At 41.3% G+C, this 12247-nt stretch overlaps 1 non-coding gene across 1 annotated transcript; it reads left to right on the top strand.

Moving 5' to 3' along the window:
- Positions 1-10777: 10777 nt before the first annotated feature.
- LOC147926469 (small nucleolar RNA R71) lies at positions 10778-10884 on the top strand. The gene has a single exon (XR_015583096.1). It is a non-coding gene; the product is annotated as a small nucleolar RNA R71 (small nucleolar RNA).
- The last annotated feature ends 1363 nt before the right edge of the window (positions 10885-12247 follow it).

Here is a 12247-nt window from a genome sequence, read left to right on the forward strand (position 1 = left end):
TTCATACTGCCGAATATATATCTCTTTAGGTTGGTCCTGTATTTTCTTCGCTCCCTTCCTTTTTGTTGTCTCATTCTCTATTTTTTTCTTGACTTGATTGCCCTTTTGTTCTTTGAAGTCAGCACATTTTCCATTGTTGATATAACATCTGCGTCTATGACTTGGATTGCTAGAGGTCAATGATCGTTCTACAACCTTTAACTATTTTCTTTTGTTTTCCACACGGTGTGGACCACACCCAAAAGCATATTGTTCTATAATCTTTAAACGAATACCATAATTTCAGTTGAGTTGACCACATCCACATAATCTATTGCAGGTTTTGGAGCTTGACAATTGCATTCTGTTGACATCTGTACCTTTGAATCTCTCCTACTTTAATTGAATTGATTTCTCATTTTTTCTACCTAAATCTCTGTCTTATACATGCCACAAGTCACTATATTGTATGTATTGATTCAGGAAGTTTACATGGCTTAGACCTTAGATCGGCAAACACAATAAGGCGGAAAAAAATTCAAAAAAAAAGTTCTATTAAACAAAATCAAATATTATTAACTATAATATTTGATTCTAAACAACATAAAAAAAAAAAGATTATCTAAAAACTACAAAAAATAAAAAACCAAAACAACCCCGCATATGGAGACGAAGTTAAAAGAGTATAGCCAAAGTCATCTTCAGTCGGAACTCATCACGATAAGACTTGTTCTGGCCATTTCCTCATTTACAACAAAAAAGTTTAAAATAAAAATATTACTAATAAACATTGTCAAAAACTATAATAATAATTATTTTTAATTATAAACACTATCCAAAATTTATCCAAAAACTAACTAAAATAAAAACAAAATAAAAAACAATCCCGCGGCATAACACGGGTACTATCCTAATTAAAAATAAAAGGAACACTAAGTAGTCTATTGTTATAGTTGTGGGAAAAAGACGACCCATATATAGGAGAATTGGCAGATATAACCCAAAAAAAAACTTTAATTAACTGCCGAACTATTCTAACCATAACCCATTCATATTCTTTATATTTTCTATAATAATAACAATCCTATCCCTAGTTTCATTAATTATTGCAATGTTTGAGTGAATGGTTACGTTTTATACGTACGGTTGCAAACTTACGTTCAAACCTTTTGACCTCTTTAGATCTTTGTTCCTCTGCACAGAAAATAGAGTATGAAAAACAAGGAAAAAATCAGATTCACAAAATCAAAATTTAAGAAAAACTTTGGTGAAAAACACATAAAAAAAAACAAAAGTTTATATTTGTTTCTCTTGAATCTTAGTTTAGAACAAGAGAAAAAACTTTGATTGTCATATCCTACAAGAGATTTCGTGTAACCCTGGATTTGAGAGAAGGGTCGAAATACTCTTTAGGAAAAGTGCTTTTGTGCACGTTTCAATCATTATCCAAGTTTACCTTACACTGTTTCTACAAAATTCTTAAAGAGTATTTTCTGGTGAACTATGACGAGTGCATCGGTCCATGAGATGACTTTAAATTTTGGCATGTTGGATAAGTTCGAGGGAGTGAACTTTCGAAGATGGCAAAAGAAGATGCATTTCCTTCTCACCACACAATGTGGTGTATGTTCTAAGCATGTTGATACTAGGGTTTTTGTGCGTCCTAGCAGGTTCAATTAACCTTATGTAGTTGTAGTACTTAAGGTGTCAATCTAATTGGGACACTTTACTATCACTCAAGATGCACTCAAGAAATCACAAGTTAAGCCAATTCAAAAAGAGTGTTTTTCTAACAATCCTAGAATGGTCAAAATACAAAGCGGAAACGAGTCACAGAATCACAAAATGTATGACAAGAACCGAACAAGAATAAGTGAAACCGAAAATGATTCTAAGCATGAACAAATGAAACAGTTCCAAGAATGTAATAAAAGTCAGAAAGAAAGAGGTCCTAAGGATGGGAGTAATTGATGTCGGTGGAGTATCCTAGTCTACAGAGTATTTAACATGCCACAAGCAAACCATCCCTAAACAATGAACATCACTTCTTAGCTAATCCAATCTCTTGATAGAAGCTACTCAAACTCGACCACTTCCAAACCTAGCTCTCGCTAGAGAAACACGATCAAGCATGGCATAAAAAAACAAGTTCATTCACGTCAACAAACATCCTAGAAAACTAATCTCTTAGGCTAGGAACATAAGTCTCTGGCACTAGTTGGTCAGACATTTCATCGAACACCTTTTGGATGCAAAAATGTCTAAAACCCAGTTCCAATTGATCAGAGAGAAACTAGTATTTCTAACTCTAGTCCAGAAGGGAATCATACAATCAAAGCTTAAATACTCTACATCCTAAGATCCTCCACCTAATCTATCCCATCCTCAAGAACTACCACACTACTCAGATCTGAAAATCATCATCAAAGATACAGACTCAGAAAACATTGAAACAAGCATTTTTAGATAGGTAAAAATGAGATGAACAAGTTTGTAGAAGAAACCGAATCAAAATACTGAATAAATTCAAAGGTATCGGGATACAAAGTGTCAAGCGTTTTAGGTGGCTAGGGTAAACCTTAAGGGAAAGAACAAAAAAATGAGATAAAAGCTAAGATGTCCCGAGTGAAAACTTAACAAAACGTATTTATAGAAAAAACATGGAAATCTCTAAAACATAAAACGACAATATAGAACGTCGGTTCGGGAATCCTTCTCGGATGTGTCTTTGGGACATAACCAGGACGTCGGTTTAAGACCGTCGAAAGAGTCGCATCGTGAGAGTGTTGATCGAGTCGTGTCTTGAGGATGCTCAGAAACTGTCGATCGAATCGTGACGTGAGGGTGCTCAGAAACTGTCGATCGAGTCGCGACGTGAGGGTGCTCAGAAACTGTCGATCGAGTCGCGACGTGAGGGTGCTCAGGAGCCATCCTGGGACGTCTTGGTCGAGTCGCGTCTTGAGGGTGCTCGGGAGCCATCCTGGGACGTCTTGGTCGAGTTGCGTCTTGAGGGTGCTCAGGAGCCATCCTGGGACGTCTTGGTCGAGTCGCTGCTAACATCCGATCGAGTGGGAGCTCTCCTTTGTGTGCGGGTCGAGTCGGATTTCTGAACGTACAGACATCCACTAAAACGGAGATAACTCATGAACCACAACTCCGATTGGTTTGAAATAAACTGCATTGGAAATATAACTCAATTTCCTACAACTTTGGTGAAGACGTCGAAAGCTGAATCCCAAAGTAAAATCTTCACTCGACTCGATCAAAGACGTGGAAGCTTGCGTCGCTGGGTAGTGTAGATCGAGTCGCTTAACTGCTTTCCTGATCCTTGTTTGCATTTGATGGTTTGGACACCTCCTAAAACATCTGAAACAACTCCAAAATGCAAGATGAGTGCAAGACCAATGCAAAGACTACCTAGATATGCATGTTATGCAAAAGAGACTAAAAACAATACAAAGCAATGAGTTAACAGAACAAAATGAATGACAAATGAATCATGAAAAGGTGTAAAATATATACATATCAACTCCCCCAAACTTATTCTTTGCTTGCCCTCAAGCAAACAACCAAGAACAAAGTATGGAAGAGAGGTTTGAAGATGGGGTCTCAGAACCTAATACATGCTGAATAGAGTAGTTAGAATCAAGGTCCTTGTTTTTAGTTCTATGATGCATGGTGAAGGAACTCTATTTAAAAACTTTAGACAAGCTCATCACAACCTGAAACGATTCCGAAACTTAGTCTACACATGCCATCATTTCTATCATTCCCTTTAACATTCATTAACAAAGAACCATGAATCAAGCTATGCAATGTCATCAAACTCATTTGGCTGGGGTGAAGGGGTGGAGACAAAAATGGTCTCCTTTGCAAGTGGTTTTAAAAATATAGAACAGGGATCTCTCACAAAAATTAGTTGAGCTTAAGAGAAGGCTAAAGGTTGAAACCAACTGATACATACAAGAGCAGTACCCCGTCTACCCAAAGGTCCTAAGGAAACTTAGCTCTAACTTTCTAACCCAGAAGTTGGTCCTATCTCTACCCCTCGTTGATATCTCTTCTAAAACCCATTCTCTCATTCTTTTAACTTAGCCTTAGGAGGAGGTTACTTCATTTCAATCTAGCGGATGGGAAACTTTTTTTTATCACTATGGTTCTCTTTCTTTTCTTCTTAGAATTCTAGACTTCTTAAGCGTTTTGTTTTCTCTTCCTTGTCTAAACTTTTCTTTCTATGCCCATAACCAATAACTCTTTTACATTGCACAACCAACATCCTTTACTAGACTTGTAAACCTTGAAAACACATTCCCCCTCCTAAAGACTCTTTACCCATTTTTTTTCTTTCTCTTTTCAGAACAAATCCAATCCCAAAACCCAAAATCGAGTTCTCACCTAGTCCTACTAGTCCGGATAGCGCGAACTAGAACTACACAGGATCCTACTCTTGTCGGCTAGAACCTAACACTTTCTAACAAGCTTAACTTGGAAAAGGCCTCACACTCAAAAAATACAATTGGCTTGAAAGAAGGGTTGGTTAAGGGTGCGGGAAACTGTTCCAAATATGAGAATCAGCTACTTGGATTAACAAGGGTGGTAAAACGAAGAAAAATAATCCAAGTATGTATGTGGTATCCATGAGTTCAACTTCAATGCATAACATGATAATTTCAAGTCAGGATTAGGTTCAGGTAGATAGGGAATGATGTCAATTCAAAACAAGCTTCAATCAAGACTAGAATGCAATTTTGAGAATTCAAAACCTGGTTCAGTCTTACATTTCAAGTTCAATCAAAATGCATCAAAGAACTAATAACAAGGGCCTTGATCCTATCCTATTGAATTCAACATGTTAACAAGGTTACAATCATCATCAACCCTTATGCTAAATGCAACATTCCTAAATGAACAACACTAGACTCAATTATAATATGCAAATGCAAACTACATGAATACTCTGTTTTTGTGGAAATTTTCGAAATTTTTCAAATTTTTATGGCTTTTCTATGCAAATAGATGAATGCAGACTCAAACATGATATGATGCAAAAATTTGAAATAAAAGTCACAGAAGACAACATTAGATACATCATCTCAAACCCTCCCCCAAACTTAAATTACACAGTCCTCTGTGTAAGAAAAAATTGAAGTAGGATTTGAGAATCATAATAGAAACAAATGCAAGGATGATATGGTATATACAAAGGAAATGTTGGAGTACCTCAATAGTAGAAAAAGGAGTCGGTGCTCGCGACGGCGGATCGAGTGAGATGATGGTTGGTTCCGGGAGCAGCTCCGGTTCGTCGTCAATCGAGTGGGAGTCTTGGTTGGTTCCAGGAGTAGCTCCGGTTCGTCGTCAATCGAGTGGGAGTCTTGGTTGGTTCCGGGAGCAGCTCCGGTTTGTCGTCGATCGAGTGGGAGTCTTGGTTGGTTCCGGGAGCAGCTCCGGTTCCTCGTCGACAAGAGCTTCACGAGAGCTCCTCTTCTATTGCTTCATTCCATGTATGCAAAACCCAACACTCTGCTATTTGTATTTTTTTCTTTTTCCACTTTAGTTGGCCATACTCCCTTCTGTGGATTCCTGAACAGCATAAAACGAAAAACAAAAATTAAAAACACAAGATCCTAAATTGTATTTATAGAGATACCTTTGGGACGTCCTCCCAAGTGAGCTTGTTTAAAGTCCCTAGCTTGACTTCTCAGCTTTTTAGGCTTTTGGGGGTTCATAGAGGAGCACAAAAGACCCCTCTGGTCGGACTTGGTCAGCTAAATATTTCTCGACTCTCTGACCATTTACAGTGAATTCACTACCATCCTTGTTCAGAAGAGTGATGGCTCCGAATGGCAGAACTTTCTTGACGTCAAAAGGTCCAGACCACCTAGACTTAAGCTTTCCAGGAAATAACTTAAGTTTGGAGTTGAAAAGCAAAACCTGATCTCCAGCCTTGAGCTCCTTGACAACAATTTTCCTATCATGAAAATTCTTGGTTCTTTCTTTGTAAATCTTTGAGCTCTCATAGGCATCAAGTCTGATTTCTTCCAACTCGTGGATGTCCAGAGACCTCTTAGCCTGAGCCGTATCAATGTCCAAGTTCAACAACTTGATAGCCCAAAGCGCCTTATACTCAACCTCCACAAGGAGATGACATGCTTTACCATATATCAACTAAAATGGTGTTCTGCCTATTGGCGTTTTGAATGCTGTTCTGTACGCCCAGAGAGTCTCGTCTAACTTGACAGACCAGTCTTTCTTTGAAACTCCAACAATCCTTGACAGTATACCCTTGATTTGCTTATTTGAGACTTCAACCTGTCCGCTGGTCTGAGGGTGATACGCAGTAGACACCTTGTGCTTGACCCCATACTTTCTCAGCATACTCTCAAACACCTTGTTGACGAAGTGAGTTCCACCATCACTGATCACTGCTCTGGGTATCCCATACCTTGGAAAAATTATACTTTTGAACAGCTTCAGAACAACCTTGTGATCGTTGGTAGGACTGGCAATGGCTTCAACCCACTTAGAAACATAATCAACTGCCACCAGAATATAGACATTGCCATTTGATGGAGGGTTAAAAGGACCCATGAAGTCTATACCCCAAACATCAAATATTTCTACTTCCAGGATCGGATTCTGAGGCATCTCGTTCCTCCTTGTGATGTTGCCCATCCTCTGACAAGCATCACACTTGGTGATGAAACTATGAGCGTCCTTGAACAAGGTTGGCCACCAGAGACCTGCTTGAAGAACCTTCTGAGCTGTCTTGAACGTGGAGAAGTGACCTCCATAGGTGGAGCCGTGACAGTGCTCAAGCACTCCCTGTACTTCCCCTTCTGCTATGCATCTTCTGAACAGACCGTCAGAACCTCTCTTGTACAGATAGGGTTCATCCCAGAAGTAGTGGTTGACCTCTCTGAAAAACTTCTTCTTCCTGTAAGGATTCCAGGTCATCAGGAACTTCTCCACAGACCTTGTAATTCACGAAATCAGCATACCATGGTGCAATATCCGAAGTGATCGCCATACAGTTGATTTTTAGGTTCTCAACCCCGGTGTCATGCATCCGCTCACAAACCTGGGCGACCAGAAGTTGTTCCTCAGGCATTGAATCATCTATTGGAACAACATCTTCAATCCTCATCCTTGACAAGTGGTCTGCAACTCCATTTTCTATTCCTTTCTTGTCAACTATCTCCATGTCAAACTCATGAAGAAGCAGGATCCATCTCAACAATCTCGGTTTGGTATCCTTCTTCGAGTAGATGTGTCTCAGAGCAGCATGGTCGGTATACACTATGACTTTCGAGCCCACAAGGTAACTCCTAAATTTTTCGAATGCAAACACAACTGCTAGGAGTTCCTTCTCTGTGGTAGCATACCTTCCCTGAGTCTCGTCCAAGGTGCCACTCGCGTAGTAGATGACATGAAGCTTCTTGTCAATACGCTGTCCCAGAACTGCTCCAACTGCGAAGTCTGAAGCATCACACATGATCTCAAAAGGATGATCCCAATTCGGAGCTTGCACTATGGGTGCTGAAACCAAGGCTTCCTTGATCTTGCTGAAGGCTTCCAAACATGCTGCATCAAATTCGAACTCAACCTCCTTGCACAACAACCTTGTCAAAGGTCTTGCAATTTTTGAGAAGTCCTTGATGAATCTCCTGTAAAACCCAGCATGTCCCAGAAAGCTTCTGATATCCTTCACTGTCTCAGGCGGTTGAAGCTGAACCATGACCTCAATCTTAGCTTTGTCAACCTCAATTCCTCTCTCGGAAATCTTGTGTCCCAGAACGATCCCTTCTTCAACCATGAAGTGGCATTTCTCCCAGTTCAGCACCAGGTTTGTCTCCTCACATCGCGTCAATACCCTGCACAGATTCAACAAACAGGAGGAGAAAGTGGAGCCGTATACAGAGAAGTCGTCCATAAACACTTCCACTGACTCCTCAATTAAATCCGAGAAAATTGAAGTCATGCACCTCTGAAAGGTGGCAGGAGCATTGCACAAACCAAATGGCATGCGTCTGTAGGCAAAAGTGCCATAGGGACAAGTAAATGTTGTCTTTTCCTGATCATTTGGGTGGATAGGGATTTGGAAGAATCCACTATACCCATCAAGGAAACAATAATAGGGATGACTAGCTAGTCTTTCCAACATTTGATCAATGAAAGGCAGAGGAAAATGATATTTCCTAGATACAGCATTCAACTTCCTATAATCTATACACATCCTATGTCCTGCGATGGTTCTAGTTGGGATTAACTCATTTTTATTGTTTTTGATCACAGTTATGCCTCCCTTCTTAGGTACACAGTGCATTGGAGATACCCAAGTACTATCAGAGATAGGATAGATAACTCCAGCATCAAACAATTTTAGGATTTCCTTCTTTACTACCTCTTTCAGGTTAGGGTTCAATCTTCTTTGGGGTTCAATACTAGCATAAGACTCATTTTCAAGATTGATCCTATGGGTGCAAAGACTAGGTGAGATCCCCTTGATATCATCTAAAGAGTAACCTATAGCCTTTCTATACTTCTTAAGCTCAGTTACTAGCATTCCCAATTTATCATCACTCAACCTAGCATTCACTATAACAGGATAAGTAGAATTGGTTCCCAGAAAGACGTACCTGAGCCCGGAAGGAAGAGTTTTGAGTTCTACCTTTGGAGCTTTCAGTTCTGACCAGTCGTCAGCATGGGAGTCTGGAATGATCGCGGTCGAGTGAGAGGGGTGCGACTCGATCGAACGGGACATTGGTGTCTCGAGTCGGGTCTTGATGTCGGTCGAGTGGGAGATATCACGTTCTGAACTCTCTGTCTCAACTGCACGTACGTCCTCTGCGTCAGATAGCTGCTCGATTTCCTCTGATCCATCCGTTTCTCTGTGGGAATCTAGCAGATGCTTGTAACAAGTGGTCTCCCCATGCAGGAACCCTTCTTCTCCATCCTTGGTTAGAGCAGTTTTGAGATGATCCTCTTCAGCCAATTCCTCCAACAACTCATCAGCCAACTTATCCATCTCTTCAATGTAGAAGACTTGTCCTCCTATTGTTGGCTTCTTCAAAGTATCCTTGATGTCAAACTTCATGATGAAGTCGTCGCCCAGATTGAGATCGATCTTGCCATTTCTGACATCAATGATGGCTCCAGCAGTCGCCAGGAACGGTCTTCCTAAGATTAGAGGATCTTTCGGTTCTTCATCCATCTCCAGAACCACGAAATCGGTTGGCACTTCCACATCTCTGATCCTGACAGGTAAGTCTTCTAAGATACCATGTGGAAGTCTCACTGATCTATCTGCAAGGATGAGGGAGATGTCGCAACCCTTAAACCTTGTGAAACCCAACCTCTTAGCCACAGAGAATGGCATCAGATTAACTGAAGCGCCAAGATCACATAAGCACCTATCAAAAGACATAGGTCCAAGGGAGCAAGGTAGAGTGAATGATCCGGGATCCTTAAGCTTCTTGGGTACAACCTTCTTCTGGATGATTGCATTGCATTCAAGACTTAGTACAACCATGCCTTGAACCTCTTTTGATCTCTCCATTACTAGGTCCTTGAGGAATTTCTGGTAGTGAGGAACAAGTGCGAATACATCCAAAAATGGCATCCTCAACTCAATCTCCTTGACTTGTTGTTCGAACATAGCTTTGTACTTATCAGTAAGCTGCTTCTTGAACCTCACTGGAAATGGTAGAGGAGGCTTGTACGGTGGAGGAATAAACCTCGTGGGTCTGTCATCAGAAAGAACAGGCTCCTTAACAGCTTCAGGTTTGGACTGCTTCACTGGCTCGATTGGATCTTTGACTGCCACGACGGGGTTCTCCATCTGAACGTTATCCTGAACAAAATCCTCCCCATCTAATTCCTCACTGTCTCCAGTGACGTCTGGAACTCCTTGCTGGGGAGGCAATATTTTCCCACTTCTCAGCGTAATGGCATTGACGAACTCCTTGGGGTTTTGAACAGCCTTTCCTGGGAATTGGCCAGGCTTTGGGGCAGAAGTAGAAGCCGATTGGCCCTCCATGTACCTTATCTTTGAATTCAGAGTTTCAAATTTGACGTTCAGATCATTGTAGGAACATTGCATCCTCTCACTAAGGTCAGCAAACTTCTTTGCAATATCCATGGAACCGCTAGCTTGGCCCTGAAGAATTTGTTGCATAATCTGCTTCATTTCTTGATCTGGGGTTGGAGTAGGCTGAACTGGTTGAGGGCGGAATCCTGGCGGTGGTCCTGAGGGGGCTTGGTAACCCTGCTGGAACTGTTGTTTTGGAGCGAATCCCGGATTGTAAGGCACAAAAGGTTTTTGTTGCCCTTGCTATTGTTGTTGAGGCGGGTACACCTGATCTTGTGGATTAGCAACATTGGTACTTCGGTAACACAAATTGGGGTTCGTCTTGTAGGGGTTGTAACCTTTGTTGTATCCACCCTGATTCTGAACATAGCTGATCTCTTCACTCTGCTCACCCTCCCCATCTGGAACTTGGAAAGGGTCATCCTCAGAGATGAAGTAGACGCTCCTCTGCTGGCTCAGCAAGATACGGTCAAGCTTCTCATTGACATTTTTGAGGTCCTTCTTGTACTTCTCTTCAGACCCAGCGTCGCCGCGAAATGTGCGATCATAATCCTCATTGTAGTTGCCATCGGATGAGCGAGATTCTCCACGAGTTGCCAACCTTCATCGACGTCCTTGTTCAGGAAGTTACCGTTAGAAGCGGTGTCAAGCAGCATACGTATTTTGGGAAGGACACCACGGTAGAGAGTACTCAGTAATGACTCGTTGCTGAAACCATGGTGTGGGCACTGGCTGTGGTAACCCTTGAAACGCTCTCATGCTTCATAGAATGATTCTGAGCTCTTCTGAGTGAAGCTGGAAATCTCATTCCTGAGACGTGCTGTTCTAGAGTTGGAGAAAAACTTGGCCAAGAATGCCTTCTTGCAACCATCCCAGGTGGTGATTGATCCCTTGGGAAGGTTTTTCTCCCATTGATGAGCCTTGTCTCCCAGGGAGAAAGGGAAGAGGCGCAACTTGTAACCATCCTCACTTACGCCGTTGATTTTAGTGAGACCACAAAGAAGGTCGAACTCATCCAAGTGGTCAAGTGGATCCTCCATAGGCAACCCGTGAAACTTATTTCCTTGGATCATGGTGATCAGACCACTTTTGATCTCAAAGTTGTTGTTCGGAACAGCGGGAGGGACGATTCCAGCACGCTGAGTATGAGTGTTCGGTGCATCCCCCGCACCAATGTTTCGGGGTCCCTGATGTGGTTCATGCTATTGTTCCATAGTGACTTGTGCGGGATGATCAGTGGGTTGACGAGCTTGTTGTGGGCGTTGCAACCGATTGATTTCGTTGATAACAGGAACGAGATTCTGATGCCCTCTTGATCTGGTGTGCATGCAAGGTTACAATCAACAGGTACCTGAGATGCAAAACAAACAAGCAGAAACCCAAAGCAAGTCAGTACTCGGAATGATACGTGTAACAGAACTTAATCTTGCAAAACTTGAAATCTTAAATGTAGCAAAACGAATCCCAAATGGCAACGGCGCCAAATTGATACTAGGGTTTTTGTGCGTCCTAGCAGGTTCAATTTATCTTATGTAGTTGTAGTACTTAAGGTGTCAATCCAATTGGGAAACTTTACTATCACTCAAGATGCACTCAAGAAATCACAAGTTAAGCCAATTCAAAAAGAGTGTTTTTCTAACAATCCTAGAATGGTCAAAATACAAAGCGGAAACGAGTCACAGAATCACAAAATGTATGACAAGAACCGAACAAGAATAAGTGAAACCGAAAATGATTCTAAGCATGAACAAATGAAACAGTTCCAAGAATGTAATAAAAGTCAGAAAGAAAGAGGTCCTAAGGATGGGAGTAATTGATGTCGGTGGAGTATCCTAGTCTACAGAGTATTTAACATGCCACAAGCAAACCATCCCTAAACAATGAACATCACTTCTTAGCTAATCCAATCTCTTGATAGAAGCTACTCAAACTCGACCACTTCCAAACCTAGCTCTCGCTAGAGAAACACGATCAAGCATGGCATAAAAAAACAAGTTCATTCACGTCAACAAACATCCTAGAAAACTAATCTCTTAGGCTAGGAACATAAGTCTCTGGCACTAGTTGGTCAGACATTTCATCGAACACCTTTTGGATGCAAAAATGTCTAAAACCCAGTTCCAATTGATCAGAGAGAAACTAGTATTTCTAACTCTAGTCTAGAAGGGAATCATACAATCA

The sequence above is a fragment of the Camelina sativa genome, chromosome 15 (genome assembly GCF_030686135.1).
Source record: "Camelina sativa cultivar CO46 ecotype springtype chromosome 15, ASM3068613v1".
Taxonomy (NCBI): Eukaryota; Viridiplantae; Streptophyta; class Magnoliopsida; order Brassicales; family Brassicaceae; genus Camelina; species Camelina sativa.